Genomic DNA, 16,016 nt, shown 5'->3' with positions numbered 1-16,016 from the left:
AATTAAAAAACACCTAATAGTATCAAAGGTCCTAAAATCAATTTTTTCCCAAGTAAAAATATGAGAGGATTGTTAGGAAAACACATTCAATCATCAAGTAAAAGTAAAAGTACTCATTAACATGTAAGCAGAATGTGAAGGACGGCGGTGGTCAAAGTGGAACTAAATACAGGCAACAAGTGCCATGAGATAGTAGACATACAGTAACATGAAAGTACACGTGTTTTGAGTAGTTTCATCTGTAGAAATGTATCGCAGTAGTATTGTGATTTTATTTACTCCAGTGAATGTTTTCAGGTCCTTTAGTCAGGAAAAACTAGCAACACAACATCATGAAAACAAATATAAAGTACAAATACCTCAAAATATGTTCTTGAGTAGGCTACAGTGCTTGAGTGAAAATGCTAAGTTACATGCAACCATTTCCAGAAAAGTGAAATTACGATGCTGTACCAACTCACTACAGAGCCAAACTGTGAAAGGTAATGGTATACATTATATATTTGAATTTAAAGGTATATTATGTTTGTAGAGAATCCAAATTTGATTCCACACTCAAACTGATAAAAGGTGTTAGGATATTTTTCAATACATTAGGGCTATACACCTACTGTATACCCATAATACCTGCATTAACCTGCATTGAAAGCAAATCAAAGAGGCATTTAGGAGGCTGCACATTTCTGCAGTGTAGCAAAGCATCTTTGAAGCTGTGAGTGACTCAATCTGTTGCTTTCACAAGGCCGGGCGCTGCGAGCAGCTTGTATTTGATTTCACAGAGAGGTGGTAAACATGCCGGTCTTTTTCACATCTCTGTTGTTCTGACACGCTCAGCTGAGACAGAGCAGCTCTAAAGTGTCCGCTTGAGGATGTGGGCACTGCAGGTCAGCTTTCGCACACACACAAACTTACACTTCTCATGTTTCAGCCCACAATATGGGTGGATGTTACTGCTAGTGTCCCCTTGCCGGCCCTGGCTTGAATTCTGAACTACTGTATAATGAAACTTTCCCTTAGAAAAGTGTGTGATGGCTAAAAAATGATTTATTTGCAGAGGGTAATTTATTTTATTAAAAAATCTGTCTGTCACTGTGTCATTCTTAGAAAATATTACATGCAGTCAAAATGTTTTTAGCTCATTTGATGACAAATCCAAACCAAGATATTCCTTGAATTCAATTTGCAAGCTAATTCAATTTTGTAGCCATACGTATATATTAACCAACATGCATTTTTTTCTTATTTTTTTAGTCTTCCTATCTTGCGTCCACTATACCATCCACAAACATTATGTGGTATTAATATGTAAAGGGGAAGTGATAGGACAATAAGTATACACTCTCTTAGGGCCAATCATTCTAGAAGATGTTTCCTTTGTCTGGTGAAATAATATATGGCTATTAGAGCTGATGAATCCCAGGAGGTGGCTTTTATTAACTCCATCTCATGTTGATAGGTGTGATGGCACCAGGGTTTTCAGAGTGGGACACTGCAGCTGCTGAGACACCAAGGGGTTTCGTGTCCCCACACTGGGAACTGAGCTGAGGCCCTGAGGATATGAATGGGTCTCCACCTCCCTGAGTCCGCCCCCTACTCTCAGACTTTCTTCCATATAGCCCTGTCAAGCCCGAAGGCCACCCTGTTGTCACAAAGTAAATCAATGTTCCCGCCCCAGTCCGACGTCCCCTCACTGCTTGCCCATCAAGAGAAGTTGTCCACACATTGATATTCCCCCTCCTCGTCCTCTCTCGCTCTTTATTATTTTAATTAATCAGGATCGCTGCACCTGTCTGTCAATTCTGCGGGTCGCCATTCCAAGCAAAAAGGAAAAGTAATTAAAGTGGCTGGCAAGGCATGCTGGGGGTTTGGTCTGGGGCAGAGATGGTGGTGCAACATTGACAAGATGAATCAGATACAGATGCCAGAGCTTTCATTAAATCCGCTCCTCTCTCTCTTAACACCTGAAGCACTCTTCGTGCTCGCTCAACAGTGGCCAGGTAGGGAAAGAGTTAATGAAGCAGCGGCTGTGTTGTTTCTAATTGTGTGGATGAATAAATGATTGCTTGAGGACAGCGTGAATACTCATTTGATAGAGGCCCAGATGATTGTAGTCTCAAACATATCTGATATCTTCTAGATATACAGTACCTTCCAGAAACATTCAGGCTTCTGACGATTCAAATCAAGTGTTACTTCTGGGCTCCGTGTAGTTCAATATCATATTTAGATGTTGGAACCGCTTTCACTTGACGGACAACATTTTAGGCTACTGTCTAACATTGTGATTGCTAGATGTGACGTGGTTTTCACAGGATTTCATGAGTTCTCAAGGTCCATTGCTTGACACACACAGGCTTTTTGTGGACTTTGGACTAACTCAAAAATGACAATAAATGTTACCCTGACCACTTCCAAATCTCTACATACCACATGCAATGGGAAGCGCAGGCGGACTTGTTTTGCTGCAGGAATGCTAATTTTTGAAAAAATGTATAAATAAGCAAAAGTAAATAGGCAACAGATCTGAGACAAACATGGTTCAAGACAACACATCATAAAAAAGAGTCAAAACTGAGACTGTTTTCTGCTTCTGTAAGCTCTGACAGTCCAATCACCTCAGCCCTGCTGTCTGCATCAGCTAGGAGCTTCACAAGGCCTTTCAAGGTTGTGGGCTTTTCCCTCTCTGCCTGCTTCACAGCTCCTTGTTCTCATTTCAAAATCATTGCCTATGACTTGATTGCACCCATCAATGGTCACCTGGTGCAATCACATCTTAAGTCATACATCTGTTGGCTTTATGGCTTCATGTTTCAATAACCTGCGGCTTCTAAGCACCTTCAGGTTGACACAGAGGAAACGAAACGTCTTTGTCGTTCGTATTAACACCGCCTTGTGGGGGCAACTTAGTGTCAATAAACCCTGCGGCTGGCAAGGTGACGGCGGGCAGGAATGGACAATCAGAGCGTCTGCAGGGGATCTGCAGGGATACATAACACGGCAGGGGCTCTGGGAGGCTCCACATCTAAGTGGAGACTTGGGGTCTTCCACAGCATTCTGGGTAATGATCTGCATTATGAAGCATCAGAGCACTTTACGAGGGTCCCTGAGAGGGAGGTGGTTGTAGTGGGGGCTGTTCTCCAGCTCAGTCAAAATGAGACGTGACGCCACGTAACCTGCACAACGAGGCCCCAGCTAAAGCTTTCCATTTGGAACCGTTAGCCAAAGCCTCTTGCACCCACAGCCCCACCCCTCCCTCACCCCGAGTCAGTGTCATCTTCACTGAAACAGGAGCAAAGTGCTTTAAAAGGGGAGATGGGAATAGACCAGGGGGAGGGTTCGGGGGGGAAATGTGATTATCATCAGAAAAAATGATGAAAATGCAATGAGACCAAGAGTGTTTAATGCACAAATGCACAAAAAGTGATATTTTATTACAGCTTGAAGGCTTTCAAAAATTACTGGAAAAGGCAGGAAAATGTGTCTGAGATGGAGACTCTGAAATGCCTGTTAAACAGGACGTAATCGGTTTAACCCTGATGTGTCCTGTCCTTTTCACGCGAAGATATGTTTCTCTGACCCTTGATTTGATTAAGTAAAACTTCATTTTGAGGGGAAAAACCACTTTGTTGCTATTACTGGTACATTTTCAAGATGGATGAATGTGAAAAAACGTGGTCTGCACAAGACGTCATTTTTTTATGTCACTCTTAGCTGGTTTACTTGAAGGACGGTTTATATATATATATATATATATATATATATATATATATATACACACACATATATATATATATATATATATATATATATATATATATATATATATATATATATATATATATATATATATATATATATATATATACACACACATATATATATATTAAAACTATCAGCTAACAACATCTGTTTTAAAATAAGGGTTAAAACTCCTCTATACCCTAGTGACCGTAAGTCATCATTAACTCAAACCTGTATTTATCTGTTATGACTTGATTTTATTGCTTTTTTATTAGATTATTGTTGTCATGAAAACAAAAATGTCAATGTCCTTGATATTTTTAATGAAATGACACTTTGATTTGACTCTTCAACATTAACAACCAAATCCATTTAACAAGATTCAAAATAGTTTAGTGGCTATCCTGTTCAACTTCCTGATCAACCGGTTAGCTTCACTGTCACATACCAAATATAACAAAGCAATTCTAAGTACTTGCGTGCCAACTTAAAGGAAAGAGCATCTGTTTGTGGTGAAGGTTGATTACCAATTTATTTGGAGATCTCAGTGTAATTACAGTACCAACAACAGTAAATCCCTCTCTTACTGGCCGATATGAAAGGCCTGGATGGGTGTGAACATAAGAGTATCAAAGGGTAAGAGTATACTGTATATATTTCTTTGTATTCATTTTGTCACGTGAAAGTTATTTCTTAATGATCTTGTAAAACAGTGTTGTGACCATGTGAAAATAAGAAACAAAATCTCTGGCCTGCCAAAGGAATGGGTACAACATGATTATTATTAAAACTGACTTAATACATAAATACAACAACAAAGATGTAGTTATTTCAGCATCACAGGAGTTCCAAGTGCAGAACGATCCCCTCCCTCGCCTTAATTTTGGTACAATCTTTATCAGGTATCAAGATACTTAATATGTAAGCCTGAGAGAAGAGGTGACGCATAGTTTCATCTAAATCTCAAGATAAATTAATTTTGGATTACCTGAGAAATGCAATGTCGCAAAGCTCAAAGCAGCTGTTTTTTTCTTAGCTCACAAAAAGTAGTTGTTTTGGAGATACCGTGAAGGATTTTCACAGGACAGCCAATATACTTCTTTTTGTTGTGATCCTTGCAAATGGAGTATAATAGAGGAGACAGATTAAATTTGGATCATTGGCGATATTGTGCATATTCTTGGGGCATAGAATGGGTGCAAGTCTGATCTCTGAAAACCATGAGTGAGAACACAAAACTGCGTTGGCCTTGGGGTGGAGACGGAAAGAGAAGCGTGGCTCAGTTTCACTTCCAAATGCACAGAATTTCAACCCATGTGACTGTCTGAATTTGTGTCCACTGAAACGGAGAAAACACATCCCCTGGAAGGACAAATGAAAGTCACAGTTTAGTCATACTAAAACCTTAAGTAAATGCCAGCAAAAATAGATTAATCTCAGCCAACGTTTAGGCTCTTATATATTCAAATATTCAAACCCGGTCTGAATTGAGACATCACTTGAAACTGTGACCAACAGGGGCTACAAAATAAATGCTGCTTTCAAACTAAATCCCATTGTGGAATATCCAAAGTTAATCACAAAGTTAATAGTGTTTGCTCTGAGGCCCTTTCCTTAGAAAACAACGTGTCAGAGGACGTAATCAAATTGTAATTTGAAAAGCTCTTTGAACCTCGGCAAACATTGCTTTCACTCCAAAATGGATCCATGTCATTTTGCTCTGAAGCCCTTCACACTCTGATCCATCTGACAAATCCTCATCTCCACTTTCCCTTTTGTAGCTCTAATAGGTAACATTATCCCATATTAATGGTGCCGGTGGCTATACACTGCTACTAGCCAAGCAAACGGGTGACTACAGATCAGCAGGGTGAGGCGGGCAGATCATTAACCATAATTACCTCCAGCTAATCCACTTCCAAGCGGTACAAAATAAACAGCCAGGCCCATTAGAGGAGCTGACAGTCAGCCTGCAAGTGGCCTGTGGCTCCTTTGGCAATGATCTGAACCCACAGGGGGATAAGAGAAGAGAGGGGGGAGGGAGGTGGAGGGTCTCCATGAGTGATGACGAGCCCCACTACTCCTCTCCACTTGATTGGGGGGGGGGTTACAACGTAGAAGGTGGTGGTATTGTGGCGTCTCTGGCTACATGCTGGCAGCACTGGTGCTTTTGTTTTGTCCCCACACCCCCCCTACACCCCCCTTTCATGTACCCAGATGGTGTTCATTTTGACCTGCTCTGTGTTTGCTACCCACTCCCCATTTCCACGCCCTATTCATTCTCTGCCCGCAGGCGTTTTCCTTCTTTCTTTCTCTTTACACACACACACACGCAGACACACACATGCCTAAATGCACACACATAAGCACCCATATAATTTAGGCATGGCACACGATTAAGCTCATTTCAGGTCTTTTGCTTTTTTGTGCAGACGATTTATTTGCATTACCATTATAATCCAGTCTGAATGTCAAAAGTACACTTTGAATGTTCTTGGGGTGAATAATCAATGAGGATACCTCAAAATACCTTACACACAAACCAAACATTTCATTTAGCTCATCTTACTTATTTGAGCTTTATTAATCCATGCAGATAAATGAGGTGTACAATGACAGATATGCTATGAAAGAACATTAAGCATGTTCCCTCCAAAAATGCAATGTTTTAATTCATAAGATGTATCGATTCATATTTGTATAAAGCGATGACTGCCATGAAAACGTCTTATTATTGAAGTAAATAACCTTTTTTGACAATACAATTAAGGGCTCTTTTGAAATCCTGGTAGCACTTTACATTCCATAACGGTAACGATATGGTAATGGTGGGGTAACAGTGTGATAATAGAGAAGTAATATATAGGTAACAATTTGTAATTACCAAAGTAAAAACTGGGTAATCACAGTAATAAGATGTAATACTGGGGTTATAAGGTGATAAGAAGGTACCAGATGTAATAACACTCAATTACCAATGTTATAACTAGGAATGGATTTGAAATTGTAATAATGTGATGATAATGGAGTAATATATTTTGATGTTTTTACAGTATTATAGGCTATTATCAGCGTAATACCTTCCAAATTAGATAAAACTTCTTCAATTTAAAATTGGTAATTACCAAATTATAATGCTGAAATCTATCCACCCTTTATGTTCCAAATAGTTCCCTTTGTATTAAGGCAATACTTCACAAATGATGTCATGTTATTATGTTTAATCTTGTGACTTGACCATGAGTCAGAGGTGCAAAATGCAAAACAACTGTTTCTACTTTATGACATGGAAATATCACAATAAAAGAGCTGTAGAGATTACCTGGAATTGCTTCTGGTACTTTTTTGTGCAAAAAACATGAATCAGTGGTGCAAAATGCAAAACTAATTATTACCGTGGTGGAATGTAAAGTACTACTGAAATCCTAACATTCTTTGGAGCCCAGATAAATTCAACCTTGCATTAAAACACATGAAGTGAAGAGGTCGCAATAACTTTACATCGAGCTAATGACATTTATTCACTACTAAATCATGCCTAGAGAGAGAGAGAGAGAGAGAGAGAGAGAGAGAGAGAGAAAGAGAGAGAGAAAGAAAAAAGAGAGAGTGTGTGTTTGCAGCAGAGACACAAGGAAGCAGGTAAGTACTATCACAGAGGATAAAGAAGCAAAAGTTGGATCTCACTCACTTCTGCTGTAAAGAATTTCTTACATTTTGCATTAAGCTGACACTCTTACAGTGACAGTAGCAACATTGTGTCTACATAAAAGGTCCACTTAGCTCATCTCTGCTGCTGAAAAATTTATCTTAAGTCATGAAGTTTTACATTTGCTGAATCAGGTAGGTATTCCCCGTGGAAAACCCCTACAGGAAATGACACATTTAATGAGTTTTGCACAGCAGCCATTACCGCTGTTATGGTCTAAACAAAAAGCAAACAAAGCATCATACATCTTTCAGGTTCATTTTAATGAATTCACAACATGCTCTAAACATATTCTATATTGGTAAGTCACATTCATACTTAAGCAACATTTACAAAAAATGACCGTATATATTTCCTCAAATCCCTCAACAACGCAGCAGTTGCACCAGAAGCGATCCAAATCTATTTGTATGTTACTCTTGGCTTTCTTTCAGGTGCTTATTGGAGTTTTCCTTCATCTGCTTGATGCCTTTGCATCCGATGAAAAGGTGGCACTCATCCAAGTAGCAGCTTTCAGGCATAAAGATGAGGGAAGACTCATTTGCGTGTCTCTTGGATGTTTGTGAACCTGCAGCAGCAGCTTTCATCGTCCACCGGCTGACTGGTCAGCAGCTTAACAACACCACATTACTCTCCTGTTTTGTATTATTCCAGTTGTGGTTTTGGTTAACAGTAGATAATTGGCTTTTAAAAGGATACAAAGCGTCAAACTGAAACAAACCTCAACACATCATCAGCGGCAGGGAAGAAAGGGAAAGCCATGGAAATTTAATTTCCTCGCAATTAGAACCTCTCCCTTGTAATAAAATCTGAACGGGGATTCTTCGGGCGTTGTTCATTATTTTCTTTGAAATCGCAGGCTTTTGACACAGGAAATTCAATTCATCAGGCGCTGGGTAGACTTCATTTTGAATCAACGGGAAGTGAGAACAGCCCTGCCAAAGGCTTTTTATTTCACTGGGATCTTGCAGCTGACACATAAAAACAGATGGAAAAACTCCAAATGTTAACCAGTTGTATATGGGCTTGTACATATGATAAAATGATATTTTATGACTGATAATATATATTTTTTGATGGGATATCTAATAAAGGTCATTGATATCTCAAAGAAAAACTACCACAAAGAAAGCCTTGACACTATTTGTCATTTTAAAAGCTCAATAAACACTAATGTAAAGACTTTTGTAAGTCAAAATAAAGATCAAATGGGTCTGTACAGAAGACTTTGTCAGTGCAGTTCATGGTGCAATCCATCGTTGAACACAGTTGATTTGACTTCTTCTGACATGTCTCTTTCTCGGCACCTCTTCTTTAGTAAATATTGCCAAGTATTGCCAACAGACATTAGGACAAACATAATCTGCTAACTGTAGCTGTGTTTTTTGGTTGTTTTGAGGTTGGACACAGTGAAGATAAAACTCTTTCCATGATGACGTGTTTTCAACATCCAATTTCTAATAATTTCAGATATCGTTACTCTCCATCAAACCTCATGTTGAGGGTGTGTGACCTCAAAAGACTTCCTTTTGGCATATTTAACTTTTAGGTCCCCCACTGAAAGTTGATGATTTTCACTTTTAAAAAATGATCACCCCAAATTATTCAACACAAGTGTAGAAATGTGCAAAGATACGGAAGTCATTTTTATTGTTTCCAACAATGTTTCACTTAAAAAAAGAATTGTCTTAAAGCAAGTAACAGTGTCTTAAGGTGGTTTTTCACCCAGGGACATTATGTTGACGATAAACTGTTTTTGCCATCAATCGCATGAGGCGCTGTTGTTTACCAGTTATAGCAACACATGAAGTTTAATAGGGAGACTTTTGTTTGCTAATCTGAACTGTCCTTAGAAACAAAACAAACATAATTTGTACGCTAAAATCTGCCTGCCAGCACTTTATGTGGCAGCTAAAGAAAAGAGAAGTGAGTCTCGCCAAAGTAAGCAATCAGTCCCTGCAAATAAATCACCTGACTGGAGGAGAGAAGACAGATAAACTGCAAATCAGCGATCAGGTTCACTTGACTTGAAACGCAGCAACGTTACTGGGTTTCATCAACAGGTGCACGTGACTCAGATTTCCAAAGCGTTTCCTTTTTATTTTGAACAACACCTGCTCTGACTGTTGCAAACTTTTTCCCCCCAGATCAACTGATCCTGTTTCCAGCAGCAACCCAGAGCAACACTAAAAGCCACCCAACCCAAGAGCAACCGGGAAACATTAACCGGCCGCTCCGCTACCCACTAATGGATCGGACCCATTTCATCAGCAATCTGACATTTAATGAATATATATTTTATCTTCCCGCGCCAGTTATCGGAACGTCCTCCCTGTTCCGAGAAATGGCCGCCCTGGGACTCTTTTGAACGGACCTTCTTTCCTTTGACTGGCACCTGTACGCCAATCACACTCACTGCAACCGGCCCACAATCCTCCCTTGTTTTTTCCTCTTCCCTCTCTGTCTTCAATATGGTACGTGGATTAATAATTCATGGCCAGTTATTAGGGCCAGTTCAATAGGAGATCTGCTGATGGAGGGTCGGTGCTCGGCGAGCGTGCCCGGAGGGATGCTGCGTGTTGTTGTGTCAGCCCCCATCTGCCAGAATGCAATAAGGCAAACAATGGAAGCCTTGATTTCCACCAGCAGGCCCATAATCTTTAAATGGCTATTAGCTGAAGAGTGCAACTAGTCAATAACCGACAAAATCCTTTTAAAAGCTTCTCTCTCCCTCTCTGTCTCTCTCTCATTCTCCACTCCTCTTAATCTCTTTCTTCTCTCTTGTTTCTGGTCAAATTGGGACACTGTTGCAATGATAAAACTCTTACCATGAGAGTTCTTTAATGCCAGCAGTGACAGAAGGTGCAGGGATCAATGGTGGGTGCCAGCATGAGGACAACTGAGGTCAACATCCATGTTCTAATCATCTCAAGAATCATCACACTCCATCAAACCATTGGTTGAAAATATGTATGACCTCACATGGCTTTTTTTTTCCGCCTTAAGCTTGTATCGTTGACCTCTTGGTAAAAAAGTATGAATCCGGATATTTTGTACTACTATTTCACACCTTAAATTTCTTTTCCCATTTTTTGTTTCATTGCCAGTAATGCATAAGGGAAGCATCCTTTCACTGTTACACTTGTCAAAAGACTTCACTTGAACAAATTGACAGTGTCTTGAAATAAGGCAGTTGTCCCCTGCTGACATTGTATGGATGATATACTTACGCTTTTGCTATCAATCACATGAGATGCAGCTTGAAAGAGATTGAATTACTGTTTACAAGGATGAGATTAAATTGTTTTTAATATACAATGTTATGAAAGCAATAACCTTTTTGATGGCCGCAATCATATCCTAATAAAACCGATATTCATTAGTGTCAGGGAATATTCCCTGCTTACAATCTCCTCCAACATTAGTTACCTGAATAACCGCGGCTGGTACACAAACAAATCCTGTTGTCCTTCATGGCTGACAAGGTAAACAACACATGCTCTTGCCCAAGGACAGACCACTTACTGTACACTTTTCGACAGTTAGAGGGACTTTATGTTTTTTGATTTGGAATAATGAAAATAATCATCCCGGATGTGCAAATGATTGACAGGGCCGTTGACCAAATGTATGTATGTTCACATTTACACGATGAACCCCTTGAGATGTATCATCTCATTTTTGAGGCCGTCCCAAATACTTAATGAATGCGCGTGCAGAGATTTCTCAATTTTCTTTCCATTTGAGTTGTGAAAACTCCACGTGCACAGGGGTTCACAACACCACACATTACCACATTCTCTCTTACAATGTCAGATGCTCATTGATGGAGGATGGTTCTACAGTACATTTCAGCTACAAATGCTTTGAAAGCTTCCCAGAAAACAATTCCCTTTTATGTTACGATTAAAGTGTTTTTCAGTTTGATATATTACATACTTGTTAAATATCTGTTTAACAAGACTGCTTGCTCACTTGCATTACTTCATTTCGTTGTGTGACTTTTAGACTATGGTTAAGAGAGAAATAAGAGATGGTTGGTCAGCGGCAGAGCATGTATGGGAGGGAAAACACTCAGTGGTGGTGCAATTCCTACTGGTCTCCAATAGGAGTCAACAAAGGTCATGCTACAGATTACTTAAATTCTAATGTAATGCTTGAGTGGGAAGCTCTCACTCTCTGTAGGTTTGGCAAGTGGAAGTAAAAAGTTTGTAGTTAGCTTCTTTGTAGACTGCATTTACTGGTATGTAAGTTTCAGTGTACTCCAACAGCAATTTTCTTATCCAGGAACATATCAGAAAAATCCTTGTAAACTTCTCAAACAACTCCTGCAGTATAATTCTTTCCAAATCCTTTGTTTTGTCCTATGTTTTGAAGTTAATGAGGATACAAATGGACAATGGATGTGCTCAAAACTCTGTTTGTTCCTCAAATTCATACGTTTAAGAAAATATATGCACAGCTTCTGTGACATGTTTCTCGTGAATGATCATTCTTACAGAAACAGTGTGTCTATGAATCATATGTTGTCCAATGCTGCATGAAAATGAACTGCCGCAGAAAACTACAAACAAATTCAAAAATGCTAGTGCAATGCTGCAATCCCCAAAATCCCATGACAAAATGATGCATTATAAATGCTTCAGAACCATCTAAATAGACATGTATTACCATGTTTTTCATAATCACAGAATCTCTGATGGTGTGCAAACACTCCTTCCCTCCATGTTTCTCAGTCACTAAGACCCATGGAAGTAGTGAGGGAGTCAAAAACATCACCTCAAACTGATTGGCACGTAGGTTATCACATTGTCACGCATCAGCACTGGTGTTTTGACAAGCCAGCATGACCTCTGTGTTGCACAATCATATGATCACAACTGGTCAGGTCAAAGTTCAATGCTAATGGATGGTGCAGCAAAGGAAGCAGCTTTATGTCAGGGTGTTAGAGTGTTTATATGTGTGTCTTTGTGCTGCGGTTTTAAGGCCATATTCTCATAAAGACTGTGGGAGTTTCCTGTTATGTTGCAATTATTTTGCTATACATGTACAGCATCGTATAGGAAATACCTCTGTGGACTTAATTGGAAAAATTGTATTTCATTGCGTGAAAGTAGTTTGTTACGACTTTTACGATAGTAATAATGAAGTTCATTTTCAATTTGTTAACAGTATGAATTACACTTGTTATTCATTTAGTTTTTTTTCTATTTTGCTAAAGAAATGATGAATATCAAAAGCAGTTTTGTGTTGTCGTGTAATGCTAATGAATACTTTTTTGGTTTTGGATTTAACTAACTTGTCTTTTGGCGACATGTTGTTTAGAAATTCTCTTCCAAGAAAGAAAAAAAAACACTACTCCCTTTTGTGGAATTTCACATGAAAAATATGAGATTTCATGTAAAATCTTCATATGTGATACATTTGCATATGCCCTGATATCACTGAAATGACTATATAACTAAATTAAAACGACATGCAAAACAGATGTATTATCTCTAAATGAAAAATGCTGAAAGTTGATGTTTTTTGGTTCGCTGTGAATAGGGAGACTATCAAAATAAAAATTCTCATTCTTTGGTTTTGGTCCAAGGCCAAAGCGCCCACACAGGAAACACATCATAGTGAATACTCAGTCTACATAGGAAACACCTCAACATGTGCCCCAACCTCTTCCATCTCTTTCTTGTGTCTCCCTACGTTGTTCTCTCACTCTCTCCTTCCCTCTCCCATTAGTCTTTCCTGTCCCTCCCTCTGTCTGTCTTTATCTTTTCCTTTAGCTGCCTCTCCTTCACCACCTCCATTTGGTCTCTGTCTTTCTTTTTTGCATTTACCCTCCATCTTGGCCACCCTCCCCTCTTCTCCTCTGCATCCCTCAGTATCCACCAGGCGGAGAGTCATCCATCTTCATTGGGGAGCCACATATGCTGTTTTGACAGTAAGGGCCCTGACAGAGCGAGAGGAAGGAAAGCAGCAACCCCATGACAGCAAAGACACATTATCAGTGAAAAAACACATCCGACCATCAATTACTGAAGCCCATCCAACTCCACCAACACTTTGGGTATTAGCTATTGTCACTCCCATCTGGCATCAGGAGAGGTGTTAAATCAGCCTACTGAATTAATACTCAATTAGTCAATGATGTGGGTGTGCCATGGTTTGATATGAGAAGTGGAAGTTGTAAACAATTTGTGAAATGAGATTTTTTTGGGGGGGTTGTGGCTTCATTGGTAATCCCAAGACTTGGGAGCTTCCCAAAATTTAATTCGCACTTTGATGCCTTTTTTTTGTTCTGATAAATGCGCTCCTTGCTCCTCTCTTTGCTAGAGAGTTATTGTTGCTAATGCTAAAATAACTAAACCATTTTACTTCTTATTCCAAACAAATGGATGTTTCTGTCACTGGAAATGTAAAATGCAAAGATGTTTCCTATCTGTCATGGAGTTTTTGTGACAACAAATAAAAAAGTAGAGTTTGAATCACTGTTGTTTTATGTCAGTCAATAGTAGAGATGAAAATCATCATTTATGCATTTGAAAAAATGTGAATTATTACTTCACCATCTGACCATTCATCATGTTAACGTCTTCTTACAAATGACAGTTTGATTGATATGGGACAATAAATCCGATATGGGAGACATCAGCGATGTAACTGATGTGGAGCTGGATTTGTTTGTAATTGCTGTCAAAGGGGATCTTAGTCAGTGTCCTGCCATTTGGAACGGTATTATTTTGACCTAAAGATGACAGTTCAATTAAATACAGTGTCTTCAGGCTGAGAGGATGTGACAGTAATGTCCATGACAGTTGCCATAGGGGCATTAATGACATTGCTGCCAGTCAAACTGTCACTAGTCTCTCCCCTGTTGCTTTTTGGTTCCATGAACTCAAGCAACAAAAAGGTTTGAAGAAGAGTCAATAAGTCAATATATCTGGAGTCACAATTCTGATTTGGGGAAAGAGAAATGGTGGTAAAATTCAGAATGTAGACAGTTGTTTTGGTTCTGTACAACACATCACATTTTATATGAAACAATGGCTGTGGGGTTAGGTAGTTGACCTTTAGATGTTGATGATTTTATCATTGGTTCTGCATGTTTGAGCCCGTTCAAAACAAATCATATATACTTTACACCACAGCTCACCGTTTAGCAATCTATGTTGCTCTGTTTTAGAAATCTGCACGTGTTTTTTGCTATTGTTCCATGCCCTCCATTGACTTCCATTCATTTCTCTTTGGCATGGAACTATAAAATCTTGCCTAAATTGTTTAATACATCACAGTGAGCATAAAGACATCCTTCATTTTTATCTGTTACATTATCAGAATGAGGTAATGCCCTGCAGATGTTTCTAATCAAATCATTCTGCTCTTAAACTGCATTGCCACGTCATGATAATGCAACATTGACACAATTTATGCAAACTTTACATTTAATATGATGGATTATATAATTCAAGCATGTTTGAAAAGTCTACTGATACGATTTCTGATACAGCTCACTGCAGTTATAGAAATGAATGGAAGCCAATGGTTTGCTAAATAAACAATAGTGATCTCTTCAGTGAAGAAAGCTGACGTCCTTGGTTGACAAATAATTACTAAATTGATACTTTATGCTTGAGCTTAACCTTGAGCTTGAGTGAGTAATTTGACATTAAAGCTTGACACAAAGGTCTTCAAACTCTCTAGATCACCTGAACATCGCTTCACTCAACATTTTCATTGGTATCAGGTTGTAAATGCTGATGCACTTATGTGTTCTGATAATGAATCTACTCGATCTTCCTATCTGTGTAGCCTCACATCATTAGTACGTGTTTCACTAAATGCTTCCTTGCCATTTTGACATTGTGCGGATCAGAGTAATAAGTCTTTGATTTACTACCAAAATTTTATTTGTGCCTAATGTTTTTAAAGTTGTCACATAAATCAAGTTGAATCAAGAGGAGGAAAAGGCGATTCTCTCCTCCCCCTTGCATTAGCTCATCCTCTTCTTGCAGACTCTCCCCGCCTGGCGCTCACTTCCCGTCTGTAGGCGCTCATACCGGGACGCCACTCGCTCAGTGCTTCCTCTTGACGACCCTCTGAGGTACATTTGATGTCAGCTTGTTTTCCCTTTCTCCCTCTGATTCCCTCTCTTGCTCTCTCCCTCTCTCATGCTTCTTATTTCTCCTTTAGTCTGAAGTGCCGTCGCTTTATTGGACGCAGGTTTGAGAGGCCGTGATACCAGATTGACGGCCGCTGGGGAGAATGTTTGTGACATACAGGCTTGAGAAAAAGCATGGAGGAAGAGCTCCTCTCTGCCCCATCCATCATCCCTGAGTCCTAATCACCCAGTGATGGAGAACGTACAGGATGGAGAAGGAGAGAGTTCCGGATGACAGACGTCTGTGTGTTACACAACAAAAGCAATTCTGTCGTTTACTGTGAGCCACTTTCTTCCCAAGCCTTATTTATCCAGGGAGAGGTTAAAGGAGCAAAGATGATCTGTCTCTGCATTACCATTCACACACACAAGTCCTCACCTCACAGGAGTAATATTCTTAAGTGAAGTGATTTG

The sequence above is a fragment of the Etheostoma cragini genome, chromosome 10 (genome assembly GCF_013103735.1).
Source record: "Etheostoma cragini isolate CJK2018 chromosome 10, CSU_Ecrag_1.0, whole genome shotgun sequence".
NCBI classification, from domain to species: domain Eukaryota; kingdom Metazoa; phylum Chordata; class Actinopteri; order Perciformes; family Percidae; genus Etheostoma; species Etheostoma cragini.
Note: the sequence above shows the minus strand (reverse complement) of the source record.